The following is a 13,077-nucleotide window of genomic DNA, read 5'->3' as shown; positions in this document are numbered from 1 at the left end:
GAACCTACTGAAAGGCAGAGAATTTCAACAAATATACCATTGCAAATATTTTCAGGTTTCCATTTTTGAAATGATATTTGTGTTGGAGGTGGGGTTATTTCCAAAAATTTTGCATCTTTTTTTTAACTAGTAAAAGTTATATAACACAGATAGTAGCAAACAGGGCTCAGCAAGATTTTTTTCTAAAAAATAGATAGTAAATATTTTTTTATTTTCAGTCCAAATAATCTCTGCAGCAACTACTCAACTCTGCCATTGTAGCACAAAAGCAGCTATAGAGAAAATTTAAAAAATAGGAGAGGCTATGTTAAAATAAATCTTTATTTACAGAAACCAGCAGCAGTTGGTTTGTGAGCCCTGATCACAAACAATATATATATTGTTCTATGTCCTGTTTTTCTCTTTGCCATATATCTAAGAGTGAATTTTACATCAGGACAGTAAAGAGATCTCATTTTTAAAAGCATATATAATAAGCTAATATGTAGATGTATTACAATTTAGCCAATCTTATATTAATAGACATTTTGATTGTTTTTTAAATTTTTGCTGTTCTAAATAATTGTTACAGTGAATTACATTTTACATACTTCTTCGTGCACATGTATGAATATATATGTTAGATAAATTCCTGAAGGTGGAAATATACAATTTAAATTGAGATTGCTAAATCACCTTCCAATTTTGCATTCTACCAACAACATATGAAACAAAATGTCTTAGTTCCACATGGCATTATATCAGTATATTGTTTTACACTTCTACAGGTTTGTGTTCAGTGTCTCAAAATAATTTGTTGCATACATTATTTTTACCCAATAATTTGAAGTGTTATCTTATTAAAGTCTTCTGCTTTTAATAGCAGCCAAGAAAAATGTTCTCTATCAAGATATGAAATGAATTTAAAATCTGAATGTCATTTTCATCAAAACTACCCCCTTTTTCTTCAAATTTGGAATAAGCAATTTTATCTTGACACTCTGAAGTATCAGTATATTAAAAAGAACACAGAGATCAACTTAAGTAAAGACATTATTCATAATCTAACTCTGGGCGGCAAGATGGCGATGGAGTAGGCAGACGTACTAACTTCCACCTCCCAGAACCAAAGTGGATTACAACTTAATTTTAAGAACCATCATCTGAAAAAAACAACTTTGGACTAAACTAAGAGGACTCTTTAAACAAGGAACACCGAAGAAGCCACACTGAGACTAGTAGGAAAAGCAGAAACAAGGAGAGGGCTGCCCAGCTCCTGGGAGCAAACAGCAGCCCAAAGAGACTCGCATGGCAGAAAGTAAGTTTAGCAGAGAGGAGAGGGTGCTGGGCCCCAGGAACAAAGCCCCAGCCTGGATTCCCAAAGCCTAGAAGAAGAGTATGGACAGTATTTAGCTGCTAAACAAGTCAGGATACTGTTTGTGAGAAAGAGAATGATTTCTCAGACCCAGTATTTTTCTTAAAGGGACCCTGCAGAAAACCTCTTTCACAACCACTCACCTGGGACTCTGGGGGATGGGGAGAGATGAGAGGACTGGAGTAGCAGTAAGAGAGTATAATCTAGGAGGCACAGTCAGAAACACTTTGAGGGACAGCCACTCTATCCCCTGTGCTGAGTCACTCCCCAAATCTGAAGTGAATACTTCCCCTCGAACCAGCAATACCATCAAAGGGAAGGACACCAGCCAAACAAGCTCTTCTGTAGCACTCAGAGCAGAATCGCTTAGAAAGAGAGAGCCTTAAGAAATACAGTATCGAGCCCTGGCCGGTTGGCTCAGCGGTAGAGCGTCGGCCTAGCGTACGGAGGACCCAGGTTCGATTCCCGGCCAGGGCACATAGGAGAAGCGCCCATTTGCTTCTCCACCCCTCCGCCGCGCCTTCCTCTCTGTCTCTCTCTTCCCCTTCCGCAGCCGAAGCTCCATTGGAGCAAAAGATGGCCGGGCGCTGGGGATGGCTCTGTGGCCTCTGCCCCAGGTGCTAGAGTGGCTCTGGTCGCAATATGGCGACACCCAGGAGGGTCGCAACATGGAGACACCCAGGATGGGCAGAGCATCGCCCCCTGGTGGGCAGAGCGTCGCCCCCTGGTGGGCGTGCCGGGTGGATCCCGGTCGGGCGCATGCGGGAGTCTGTCTGACTGTCTCTCCCTGTTTCCAGCTTCAGAAAAATGAAAAAAAAAAAAAAAAGAAATACAGTATCGAGTGCTACAGTCTGAACTACAGCACCTCCACCCACACTGCTGAGGGTTCACCAAAGGGCGGGGGGCTGTGGGACGCAGAAGAGTGGTCCCGTTGGTGGAGGCAGAAGCAGGAAGCCAGGCTGGCTACAACTGAGGCCCAGTGTGAGCTCAGTCTCACCTGATGGGGTTCAAAGGGACACATGAAACCAGTCCGTCAGGCTGTGGACCCGTCTGCAATCCAGCCACAGGGGAAAAGTGAAAGTCTGGGAACTGCAGAGTCCTGCAGCTGAGCACCAGCACGGAGTCCTACCTGGACTGCAGAGCCAGGGCTTGCGGCCCAACTCGCAAGCACAGCTCTGACTGCAGGGGTGGGGTGAAAGCCTGGGAATAAGCAGAGACCCACAACTGAACAAAGGTGCTCACCCCTGCCCACAGTGCCAAGGCTTGTGGCCCAGGGCGCGGGGTGAAGGCCGAGGCTTGTAGACTTGGGCACATGAACACAGCTCGTCTCATGGAGAAGAGGCAGAAACTACAATGTCAGCCTCAGCCGCCTGGAGCTGGCAACACCCATACCTGAATGCCTGAGGCAGCGGCAGAGAGGGGTGGCAGGCCAGCAGACAAAACACACCTAGGGAACACAGAGGACACACCCAGTGGACTCCAGTGGCCACATCCTTCTTATACACAGACAAAATGGGAAGGAAGAGAAATGCAAACCAATTGAATCAAGAAAAATCCCCAGAAAAAAACTTAAATGAAGTGACGTCACGGAAATGGTGCCATGAGCAGCACATCTGACAGATCTCCCCAAAATCTCAACAAATTTATCAACTAGAAACAGAAAAATTTATCCTCGGAGCATTCCGGAGTTCCACACACACTGAAAGCGAAAGGACTGTTATCACTTGAATCGGAGAGACGGGTCAGAGCTGACGGTGTGAAGGAAGCTAACTACCGCACGGACGTTCATTCAACCCGAGGAGGGAGTACGCCTGTGGTGAGTCAACCCACGCGTGCAACTGCCCACCCACACTCGGGAAGCAGCAGCCTGGGCGCTGGCAGCTGCCAGCGTGCCCTGAGAAACCGTGTGCACACCCTGTGCCGCGGTATGGTCGCAGAGTGAGCTCCCTTACACCACCAGCATCCCCAGCGGCCCGTGCACTGCGAGTGAGGGTCCCCAGCCACCGGTGTGCCCTGAGAAACTGCGTGCGTGCCCCCTGCCGCGGTCCGGGAGGGGCACTAAGGCTGTCTTCCCCATTACAGAGATTTTCTCCGTGGGCGGGGCACCTCACCCAGCATTGGGGGAGGGGCACACAGGCAGCCTGAAATACTTTCTGGAGCACAGCTGCGGATCAAATCACTGAAATTGGGGATGACGTCAGAGTAATGGCGGGGTAGGAAGCGATACCGATAAATCTCCCCCAAAACTCAACAAGATCTTCAACCAGAAACAGAAAAACCTATACTTGGAGCTTCCAGATGCTTCGCAATCCACAAGTAAAAGCTCTAAGAAGAACACAATAAAACCAAATTTAAACTGTGACAACAACAAAAAGAAAGAGGGGGAGAAGATGGAGATTAACAGTAGCAAAGGACGAAGGAGTACAAAAGTACTCACAAAATAGTTCACTACAATGAACAGGGAGGGACGCTTTTCATTACTCAAAGGTAACCACCATTGAAAAAACCACCACAAAAGCACATGAGATAAAAAAGATAGCAACAGAGGAAAGATGTATGGAATACAACCAAATAAAAACAAAAGATAGAAAAACGAAAGAGAAGGATCAAACAAGACACAAAACTAACAGAAAGCAAGATATAAAATGGCAATAGGGAACTCACAAGTGTCAATAATTACACTCAATGTAACTGGATTAAACTCACCAATAAAAAGGCACAGAGTACCAGAATGGATTAAAAAAGAAAATCCAACTGTATGCTGCCTACAGGAAACTCATCTAAGTAACAAGGATAAAAACAAATTCAAAGTGAAAGGCTGGAAAACAATACTCCAAGCAAATAACATCCAAAAAAAAGCAGGTGTAGCAATACTCATATCGGATAATGCTGACTACAAGACAGGAAAAGTACTCAGAGACAAAAATGGCCATTTCATAATGGCTAAGGGGTCACTGAATCAAGAAGAAATAACAATTCTTAATACATATGCACCAAACCAAGGAGCACCAAAATATATAAGACAGCTACTTATTGACCATAAAACAAAAACTGACAAAAATACAATCATACTTGGAGACCTCAATACACCGCTGACAGCTCTAGATCGGTCATCCAAACAGAGAATCAACAAAGACATAGTGGCCTTAAACAAAACACTAGAGCACCTGGATATGATAGACATCTACAGGACATTTCATCCCAAAGTGACTGAGTATACATTTTTCTCCAGTGTACATGGATCATTCTCAAGAATTGACCATATGTTGGGCCACAAAAACAACATCAGCAAATTCAGAAAAATTGAAGTTGTACCAAGTATATTTTCTGATCATAAAGCCTTGAAACTAGAATTCAACTGCAAAAAAGAGGAAAAAAATCCCACAAAAATGTGGAAACTAAACAACATACTTTTAAAAAATGAATGGGTCAAAGAAGAAATAAGTGCAGAGATCAAAAGATATATACAGACTAATGAAAATGACAATACGACATATCAGAATCTATGGGATGCAGCAAAAGCAGTAATAAGAGGGAAGTTCATATCACTTCAGGCATATATGAACAAGCAAGAGAGAGCCCAAGTGAACCACTTAACTTCCCACCTTAAGGAACTAAAAAAAGAAGAACAAAGACAACCCAAAACCAGCCGAAGAAAGGAGATAATAAAAATCAGAGCAGAAATAAATGAATTAGAGAACAGAAAAACTATAGAAAAAATTAATAGGACAAGGAGCTGGTTCTTTGAAAAGATCAACAAAATTGACAAACCCTTGGCAAGACTTACCAAGGAAAAAAAGAGAAAGAACTCATATAAACAAAATCCAAAATGAAAGAGGAGAAATCACCACGCACACCGTAGATATACAAAGAATTATTGTAGAATACTATGAAAAACTTTATGCCACTAAATTCAACAACCTAGAAGAAATGGATAAATTCCTAGAACAATACAACCTTCCTAGACTGAGTCAAGAAGAAGCAGAAAGCCTAAACAGACCTATCAGTAGAGAAGAAATAGAAAAAACCATTAAAAACCTCCCCAAAAATAAAAGTCCAGGCCCTGACGGCTATACCAGCGAATTTTATCAAACATTGAAAGAAGACTTGGTTCCTATTCTACTCAAAGTCTTCCAAAAAATTGAAGAAGCAATACTTCCAAACACATTTTATGAGGCCAACATAACCCTCATACCAAAACCAGGCAAGAATGGCACAAAAAAGAAAACTACAGACCAATATCTCTAATAAATACAGATGCTAAAATACTAAACAAAATACTAGCAAATCGAATACAACAACATATTAAAAAAAAAATGCATCATGATCAAGTGGGATTCATCCCAGAATCTCAAGGATGGTTCAACATACGTAAAACGGTTAATGTAATACACCATATCAACAAAACAAAGAACAAAAACCACATGATCTTATCAATAGACGCAGAAAAGGCTTTCGATAAAATACAACACAATTTTATGTTTAAGACTCTCAACAAAATGGGTATAGAAGGAAAATATCTCAACATGATAAAGGCCATATATGATAAACCATCAGCTAACATCATATTAAATGGCACTAAACTGAAGGCTTTCCCCCTTAAATCAGGAATAAGACAGGGTTGTCCACTCTCTCCACTCTTATTTAATGTGGTACTAGAGGTTCTCGCCAGAGCAATCAGACAAGACAAAGAAATAAAAGGCATCCATATTGGAAAAGAAGAAGTAAAGGTATCACTTTTTGCAGATGATATGATCCTATACATCGAAAACCCCAAAGAATCCACAAAAAGACTACTAGAAACAATAAGCCAATACACTAAGGTCACAGGATACAAAATTAACATACAGAAGTCAATAGCCTTTCTATATGCCAACAATGAAACAACTGAGAAGGAACTCAAAAGAATAATCCCCTTCACGATTGCAACAAAAAAAATAAAATACTTAGAAATAAACATAACAAAGAATGTAAAGGACTTATATAACAAAAACTATAAACCATTGTTAAGGGAAATCGAAAAAGATATAATGAGATGGAAGAATATACCTTGTTCTTGGCTAGGAAGAATAAATATAATCAAGATGGCTATATTACCCAAAGCAATATACAAATTTAATGCAATTCCCATCAAACTTCCAATGACATTTTTTAAAGAAATAGAGCAAAAAATCATCAGATTTATATGGAACTATAAAAACCCCGAATAGCCAAAGCAATCCTAAAGAAAAAGAATGAAGCTGGGGGCATTACAATACCTGACTTCAAACTCTATTATAGGGCCACGACAATCAAAACAGCATGGTATTGGCAGAAAAATAGACACTCAGACCAATGGAACAGAATAGAAAGTCCAGAAATAAAACCACATATATATAGTCAAATAATTTTTGATAAAGGGGCCAACAACACACAATGGAGAAAAGAAAGCCTCTTCAATAAATGGTGTTGGGAAAACTGGAAAGCCACATGCAAAAGAATAAAAGTGGACTACAGTCTCTCCCCCTGTACAAAAATTAACTCAAAATGGATCAAAGATCTAAACATAAGACCTGAAACAATTAAGTACATAGAAGAAGACATAGGTATTCAACTCATGGACCTAGGTTTTAAAGAGCATTTTATGAATTTGAATCCAATGGCAAGAGAAGTGAAGGCAAAAATTAATAAATGGGACTACATCAGACTAAGAAGTTTTTGCTCAGCAAGAGAAACTGATAACAAAATAAACAGAAAGCCAACTAAATGGGAAATGATTTTTTCAAACAACAGCTCAGATAAGGGCCTAATATCCAAAATATACAAAGAACTCATAAAACTCAACAACAAACAAACAAACAATCCAATAAAAAAATGGGAAGAGGATATGAATAGACACTTCTCCCAGGAAGAAATACAAATGGCCAACAGATATATGAAAAGATGCTCATCTTCTTTAGCTATTAGAGAAATGCAAATCAAAATGGCAATGAGATACCACCTCACACCTGTTCTATTAGCTGTTATTAGCAAGTCAGGTAATAGCAAATGTTGGAGAGGCTGTGGAGAAAAAGGAACCCTCATACACTGTTGGTGGGAATGTAAAGTAGTACAACCATTATGGAAGAAAGTATGGTGGTTCCTCAAAAAACTGTAAATAGAACTACCTTATGACCCAGCAATCCCTCTACTGTGTATATATCCGAAAAACTCAGAAACATTGATACGTAAAGACACATGCAGCCCCATGTTTATTGCAGCATTGTTCACAGTGGCCAGGACATGGAAACAACCAAAAAGCCCATCAATAGATGACTGGATAAAGAAGATGTGGCACATATACACTATGGAATACTACTCAGCCATAAGAAATGATGACATCGGAACATTTACAGCAAAATGGTGGGATCTTGATAACATGATACGAAGCGAAATAAGTAAATCAGAAAAAAACAGGAACTGCATTATTCCATACGTAGGTGGGACATAATAGTGAAACTAAGAGACATTAATAAGAGTGTGGTGGTTACGGGGGGAGGGGGGAATGGGAGAGGGATAGGGGATGGGGAGGGGCACAAAGAAAACAAGATAGAAGGTGACAGAGGACAATCTGACTTTGGGTGGTGGGTATGCAACATAATTGAACGACAAGATAACCTGGACTTGTTATCTTTGAATATATGTATCCTGATTTATTGATGTCACCCCATTAAAAAAAATAAAATTATTAAAAAAAAATCACTGAAATTAGCTTAACCCACGAAATCTGCGCAGCCACGGGGCTCTAATTGATAGGATCTCTTTCAGTTCAGCGATCCAAGACAAGAGCCGTGATATTTTTCAGTGCCTCTCGCTAAAGGGGCGGGGGCAACTTCTGATTGACAGAGCCTCCATATTCAGGGATATACACTAACAAGAGGGACTTGGCAGATATTAAGATCTATATAGAAAGCAACGACTAGTGCCTCTTCTTCCCAGCCAAAATAGGTTACAAAGTGTGGAAAGCCTGGGTTGAGTGGTCCAACTGAATGCTAGGCACTGAACAGTCACCTTGACAACAATTGACTCCCAGCTCCACCTGATTACGCTGGAGGCTCTGACTGCCAGAGCCTTACCTAGAGCCTTGCGCTGAGTGGGGATAGAGTGGGGATTTCCCAGCTCTTTGACCCTCTTACTCCCCAGACAGAAGCAGTGGCAGCCTCATAACTGGATCACCAGGCTGCTAATTCAGGAAGGGGAGACTAGGAGAGAGACTCCAGGAAAGCAAACTCTCTCATTGTTGGACCCTGCAAACGCCAACAAGCCTTGACTACCAGCGACACTAAAGCCAATTATATGACATTGCCATAGAATCCCATCAACTGCAAATCCCTACCTAAGCGTGACACAGGGTCAGAGCCTGGGGTACAGAGTCACTGACCAGGAAGAGGGAGAGAAAAGAAAAAGGAAGAAGTTAACCTCTCAAAATCAAGAAAAATCCACAGACTTTATAACTTGTTCCACTAATTCTTCGTTGTTGTTGTTTCTTTCTTCTATCTTATTGCCTTTATTATTATTTCTATTTCCTCACCTCAGTCCTTTTATTCTCTGCCCATCTTATGCTTCCCTTTTCTTGAACGACACTACCCATGAGTGTTACATTTTATTTTTTTCTTCATCCTTACTCTCCTTTAGGGTTACACTCCAAAACCCTTAACTCTCACTCTCTCCCGTTTTGTCTTTTTTTTCTCTTCCTTCTTTTCTTCCTTCGTTTCTCTCTTTTTCTTATTTTTTCCTTTCTATTCGTTTCTTCTTTTCTCCTTTTACTTTTCCTCCCATTCAATCCTCAATCACGAACAAATTATTTAATTTGGGACTCAAGGTTTTTTGGGGTCTTTTTTTTTGCTTTTGTTTTTGGTTTTCCTTTGTTTGTTTGTTTTTGTGCCATTTTGGGTACTTCTTACATTGCTTTTTAACTCACTAGCATTCCTCCCAACCCAAGGTCTCCGTTGTAGTTAGTCTTCGCTCCACTTAATACAACAGATTTTTACTTATTATTTTTATTCTTTTCTTCTTTAATTATTATTATTTTTTCTCTCCTTTTTTCTGTTTCCCTCTTACCCCTCTCATTATATCTCTTAGTCGACCATCACTTACAAGCAAATCATTTTATGCTTGTCTAAGATTTTCTCCTTTTCTTTTTTTTTGTTTCTTTGTTTTTTTGCATTTAGTAGGTCCCTACTTCCTTTTTTGCCCCTTGAACTCTTCAGCCCAAATCAGGCCCTCCGTTATACGCAGTTTTTGTTCCATTTAGCATAATATAATTCACAGGTCATCACGATATTTCCCTAAGGAGGGGAGAGGAGGGGAAGAGAAGAAAGAAAAAAGGGTGAAATAATAAATTATTACTGTTTTTTTTTTGTGGGGTGTTTTCCTTTTTTTTTCCTTTTTATTCTTTATTAATTCTAATTAATACTATCAACAAGACCACCCTCAGATGCCAATAAGAAAAAGGAAATCGAATATTATGATACAAAAGATAGAGAGGTAACACAAATAGATGAGGTAAAATCTATGGAGAAAAGATTTAACATATTGGAAGACTTGGAGCCAAATGACAGAGAATTTAAAATAGAAATTTTAAAAATACTCAGAGATATACAAGAAAACACAGAAAGGCAATTTAGGGAGATCAGAAAACAACGATCACAAAGAATATATTACCAAGGAAATTAAAACTATAAAAACAAATCAAACAGAAATGAAAAACTCAATTCACGAGCTGAAAAACGAGGTAACAAGCTTAGCTAACAGAACAGCCCAGATTGAAGATAGGATTAGTGAAATAGAAGACAAGCAACTTGAGGCACAACAGAGAGAAGAAAGAGACCCAAAAATAATAAAAAATGAGAAAGCCCTACAGGAATTGTCTGACTCCATCAGAAAGAATAACATAAGAATAATAGGTATATCAGAGGGAGAAGAGAAATAAAATGGAATGGAGAATATACTCAAACAAATAATAGATGAGAACTTCCCAAGCCTGTGGGAAGAACTAAAACCTCAAATTCAAAAAGCAAACAGAACACCGAGTTTTCTTAACCCCAACAAACCCACTCCAAGGCACATCATAATAGGGATGACACAAACCAATGACAAAGAAAAAATTCTCAAGGCAGCCAGGGAAAAGAAGAGTACAACATATAAAGGAAGGCCTATTAGATTATCATCAGATTTCTCAGCAGAAACTCTACAAGCTAGAAGAGAGTGGACCCCAATATTTAAAGCCCTGAAAGAGAGGAACTTTCAGCCAAGAATACTATACCCATCAAAGCTATCCTTCAAGTACGAAGGAGATATAAAAACATTCACAAATACAGAAAAGATGAGGGAATTTATCATCAGAAAGCCCCCACTCCAGGAAATACTAAAGGGGGTTTTCCAACCAGATTCAAAGAACAAAAAAAAACAAAACCACAAGTAACAGCTCCACCAAGAAAACAATAAAATCAAACTTAAACTGTGACAACAAAAGAAAAAAAGGGGGGGAAGGATGAAGATAAACAGTAGCAAAAGACAATGAAGCGCAGAAATACTCATAAGATAGGGTACTACAATGAATATGGTAGGTACCCTTTTCATTACTTAATGGTAACCACCCTTGAAAAAACCACCACAAAAACACTTGACTTAAAAAAGTTAGCAACAGAGGAAAGAAGTATAGAATACAAACAAACAAAAACAAATGATAGAAAAAAAAAAGAGAAGAATCAAACAAGATAAAAAACTAACAGAAAGCAATTTATAAAATGGCAATAGGGAACTCACAAGTGTCAGTAATTACACTAAATGTAAATGGATTAAACTCACCAATAAAAAGGCACAGAGTAGCAGAATGGATTAAAAAAGAAAATACAACTGTATGCTGCCTACAAGAAACACATCTAAGCAACAAGGATAAAAACAAATTCAAAGTGAAAGGCTGGACTACAATACTCCAAGCAAACAACACCCAAAAAAAGCAGGTGTAGCAATACTCATATCTAATAATGCTGACTACAAGACAGAAAAAGTACTCAGAGACAAAAATGGTCATTTCATAATGATTAAGGGGACACTGAATCAAGAAGACATAACAATCCTTAATATATATGCACCAAACCAAGGAGCACCAAAATATATAAGACAGCTACTTATTGACCTTAAAACAAAAACTGACAAAAATACAATCATACTTGGAGACCTCAATACACCGCTGACGACTCTAGATTGGTCATCCAAACAGAGAATCAATAAAGATATAGTGGCCTTAAATGAAATACTAGAACACTTGGATATGATAGACATCTACAGGACATTTCATCCCAAAGTGACAGAGTATACATTTTTCTCTAGTGTACATGGAACATTCTCAAGAATTGACCATATGTTGGGCCACAAAGACAATATCAGCAAATTTAGAAAAATTGAAATTGTACCAAGCATATTCTCTGATCATAAAGCCTTGAAACTAGAATTCAACTGTAAAAAAGAGGGGGGAAAACCCACAAAATTGTGGAAACTAAACAACATACTTATAAAAAATGAATGGGTCAAAGAAGAAATAAGCGCAGAGATCAAAAGATATACACAGACAAATGAAAATGAAAATACGACATATCAGAATCTATGGGATGCAGCAAAAGCAGTAATAAGAGGAAAGTTCATATCACTTCAGGCCTATATGAACAAACAAGAGAAAGCCCAGGTAAACCACTTAACTTCACACCTTAAGGAACTAGAAAAAGAAGAACAAAGACAACCCAAAACCAGCCGAAGAAAGGAGATAATAAAAATCAGAGCAGAAATAAACGAAATAGAGAACAGAAAAACTATAGAAAAAATCAATAAAACAAGGAGCTGATTCTTTGAAAAGATCAACAAAATTGACAAACCCTTGGCAAGACTCACCAAGGAAAAAAGGCACAGGACTCAAATAAATAAAATCCAAAATGAAAGAGGAGAGATCACCACAGACATCATAGATATACAAAGAATTATTGTAGAATACTATGAAAAACTATATGCCACCAAATACAACAATCTAAAAGAAATGGATAAATTCCTAGAACAATACAACCTTCCTAGACTGAGTCATGAAGTAGCAGAAAGCCTAGAGACCAATCAGCAGGGAGGAAATAGAAAAACTATTAAAAACCTCCCCAAAAATAAAAGTCCAGACCCAGACGGTTATACTAGTGAATTCTATCAAACATTCAAAGAAGACTTGGTTCCTATTCTACTCAAAGTCTTCCAAAAAATTGAAGAAGAAGCAATACTTCCAACACATTTTATGAGGCCAACATAACCCTCATACCAAAACCTGGTAAGGATGGCACAAAGAAAGAATACTGCAGACCAATATCTCTAATGAATACAGATGCTAAAATACTAAACAAAATACTGGCAAATCGAATACAACAACATATTAAAAAAATAATACATCATGATCAAGTGGGATTCATCCCAGAATCTCAAGGATGGTTCAACATACGTAAAACGGTTAATGTAATACACCATATCAACAAAACAAAGAACAAAAACCACATGATCTTATCAATAGACGCAGAAAAAGCTTTCGATAAAATACAACACAATTTTATGTTTAAGATTCTCAACAAAATGGGTATAGAAGGAAAATATCTCAACATGATAAAGGCCATATATGATAAACCATCAGCCAACATCCTATTAAACGGCATAAAACTGAGGACTTTCTACCTTAA

The sequence above is a fragment of the Saccopteryx bilineata genome, chromosome 3 (assembly GCF_036850765.1).
Source record: "Saccopteryx bilineata isolate mSacBil1 chromosome 3, mSacBil1_pri_phased_curated, whole genome shotgun sequence".
Taxonomy (NCBI): Eukaryota; Metazoa; Chordata; class Mammalia; order Chiroptera; family Emballonuridae; genus Saccopteryx; species Saccopteryx bilineata.
Note: the sequence above shows the minus strand (reverse complement) of the source record.